General features: G+C 40.3%; 1 pseudogene; it reads left to right on the plus strand.

The window, feature by feature from the left end:
* LOC102176698 lies at window positions 560-1,773 on the plus strand (annotated as a pseudogene).

Here is a 3,397-nt window from a genome sequence, read left to right on the forward strand (position 1 = left end):
TACCTCAAAATTACTATTACATTTTTGTAAAATTGTGGTTTTTTCCAACTGGTCTTAAAGTTATCCAATTAAAAATTTGATTTTGCCCTTCAGGTAATCTGGGATTACTTCTGTAAAGAGTTAATCAACTCTTCTCTAATTATTTGACATATCAGATCCCTTTGTTGATATCAACCGATGTTAAGATCAAAAAGAATTAAATAAAAATGTCTTTTTGTAGTAATTCTTTTCATAAGTTATTTATAGCACTCCATTAGAAAGATTGTCAGGATCTGTTGCTGTGTAGCAGAGTATTTTACTGTGTCAAATAAGCAAACACACAATATTGTATTAAATGATGATATCCTAGTAAAAGATTGCAAGCTCAAACAAATATTTTGGTGTTTCTCCCTCTGACTTTAGGATCCCTTTCAAATATGTAAGAATTTTGTGTTTTTAAAATGATCAGGGAACTTTCCAGAACGCTCGGTGAAAGGCAGAGGAGTGGCGGCTGCCTGGGCTGCGCACAGCTCCTTCCTGCTCCCCAACACTGGCATCGGCCGCTCACCGGCTGTAGAAAATGGTGAAAGAAACCACTTAGTATGATGTTTTGGGGGTCAAACCCAATGCCACCCAAGAAGAATTGAAAAAGGCTTACAGGAAACTGGCCTTGAAGTACCACCCTGATAAGAATCCAAATGAAGGCAAGAAGTTTAAACAGATTTCTCAAGCTTACGAAGTGCTCTCTGATGCAAAGAAAAGGGAATTATATGACAACGGAGGAGAACCGGCAATTAAAGAAGGTGGAGCAGGTGGTGGTTTTGGCTCCCCCATGGACATCTTTGATATGTTTTTCGGAGGAGGAGGCAGGATGCAGAGAGAGAGGAGAGGTAAAAACGTTGTGCATCAACTTACAGTAACTTTAGAAGATTTATATAATGGTGCAACAAGAAAACTAGCTCTGCAAAAGAATGTGATTTGTGACAAATGTGAAGGCTGAGGTGGTAAGAAAGGAGCAGTAGAATGCTGTCCCAATTGCCAAGGTACTGGAATGCAAATAAGAATTCATCAGATAGGACCTGGAATGGTTCAGCAAATTCAGTCTGTCTGCATGGAATGCCAGAGCCATGGGAAGGGGATCAGTCCTAAAGATAGATGTAAAAGCTGCAACGGAAGGAAGATAGTTCGAGAAAAGAAAATTCTAGAAGTTCTTATTGACAAAGGCATGAAAGATGGCCAGAAGATAACGTTCCATGGTGAAGGAGACCAAGTACCAGGACTGGAGCCAGGAGATATTATCATTGTTTTAGATCAGAAGGACCATGCTGTTTTTACTAGACGAGAAGACCTTTTCATGTGTATGGACATACAGCTGGTTGAGGCATTGTGTGGCTTCCAGAAGCCAATATCTACCCTTGACAATTGAACCATAGTCATCACTTCCCATCCAGGTCAGATTGTCAAGCACAGATATATCAAGTGTGTGCTAAATGAAGGCATGCCTATTTATCGTAGGCCATATGAAAAGGGTCACCTAATCATTGAATTTAAGGTAAACTTTCCTGAGAATGGCTTTCTCTCTCCTGATAAACTCTCTTTGCTGGAAAAACTTCTGCCTGAGAGGAAGGAAGTAGAAGAGACTGATGAAATGGACCAGGTAGAATTAGTGGACTTTGATCCAAATCAGGAAAGACGGCGCCATTACAATGGAGAAGCATATGAAGATGATGAACATCATCCTTGGGGTGGTGTTCAGTGTCAGACTTCTTAGTAGGGCCTGTGCATAACACTCACTGCTGGTGTTTTATTTACAGTAGTGATTGAGTGAAGGACTATAATCATAATATGCTCGCTACTTGCTTTTGTTTTAATATCCAACTATAGTACTGTTTAAAAGTTAAATGAAGAATAAACTCGAATATAAAAGCTCTGACTTTGCCCTGTATGTATGATGACTTCAGTGTGCAAGAAAAGTTTAATACTTGCAAAAACGACTTTAAAAAATTTTCCCTAGCATTTGTTAGGCCATACTTTGTGACTGATTTCAGCTATGTACATGGAATAGCTTAGACTGAAATGCCAGGTATATGTATTGACTTCAGTGTATGACCCTTAATTGTTAAGCTATGAAATTAGAACTGTGTTTAACTGGAAGTCAGACAAAGAAATTAATGTAGAGAAGTGTTGGTCTGTATAGTTGTAGTAAGTGGGATTCATTGTGATGCTTCTGCATTTATTCTATTGCCTGAACTGTTACTTGAAGATGGCATGCTGTATAATTTAATTTAGCCTGTGGTATCAGTGATAGAAATGATACCTTTGTAAAGAAGGGGTTTATCATAACTTGCTGCTTCTTGAGGGCTTGCACTTGTAGAATTGCATTGCCTTCTTCTACTGTGCCATCTTTTATTAATACATATAGCTATTGGTCCTGGTTACTTTTTTGCTGTTACTTTTGTTGCTTTTTTGGACCACAGTAAGCCTTAGAGTAGTGACTTCTAGAGCAGGGAAACTTAGAGGTTAGAGTGATGAGACCTTTACATGGAGAAGTAATTTGCATGTATGAGATAGGAAGGTGTTTTTGTAGGTAAGTTACAGGGTTACTTTAAAGCATTTAACTTATGCTCCAGAGTAACTGTAACTTAATGTTCGTAGTATAGCAAATTATGATGAATAGGTTTCAGTTCAGTTCAGTTCAGTCGCTCAGTCGTGTCCGACTCTTTGCAACCCCATGAATCGCAGCACGCCAGGCCTCCCCGTCCATCACCAACTCCCGGAGTTCACTCAGACTCATGTCTAGTGAGTCAGTGATGCCATCCAGCCATCTCATCCTCTGTCGTCCCCTTCTCCTCCTGCCCTCAATCCCTCCCAGCATCAAAGTCTTTTCCAGTGAGTCAACTCTTCACATGAGGTGGCCAAAGTACTGGAGTTTCAGCTTTAGCATCATTCCTTCCAAAGAAATCCGAGGGCTGATCTCCTTCAGAATGGACTGGTTGGATCTCCTTGCAGTCCAAGGGTCTCTCAAGAGTCTTCTCCAACACCACAGTTCAAAAGCATCAATTCTTCAGCTCTCAGCCATCTTCACAGTCCAACTCTCAGATCCATACATGACCACTGGAAAAACCATAGCCTTGACTAGACATACCTTAGTCGGCAAAGTAATGTCTCTGCTTTTGAATATGCTATCTAGGTTGGTCATAAATTTTCTTCCAAGGAGTAAGCGTCTTTTAATTTCATGGCTGCAATCACCATCTGCAGTGATTTTGGAGCCCCCCAAAATAAAGTCTGACACTGTTTCCACTCTTTCCCCATCCATTTCCCGTGAAGTGATGGGACCGGATGCCATGATGTTCGTTTTCTGAATGTTGAGCTTTAAGCCAACTTTTTCACTCTGCACTTTCACTTTCATCAAGAGGCT

The sequence above is a fragment of the Capra hircus genome, chromosome 11, assembly GCF_001704415.2.
Source record: "Capra hircus breed San Clemente chromosome 11, ASM170441v1, whole genome shotgun sequence".
NCBI lineage: Eukaryota > Metazoa > Chordata > Mammalia > Artiodactyla > Bovidae > Capra > Capra hircus.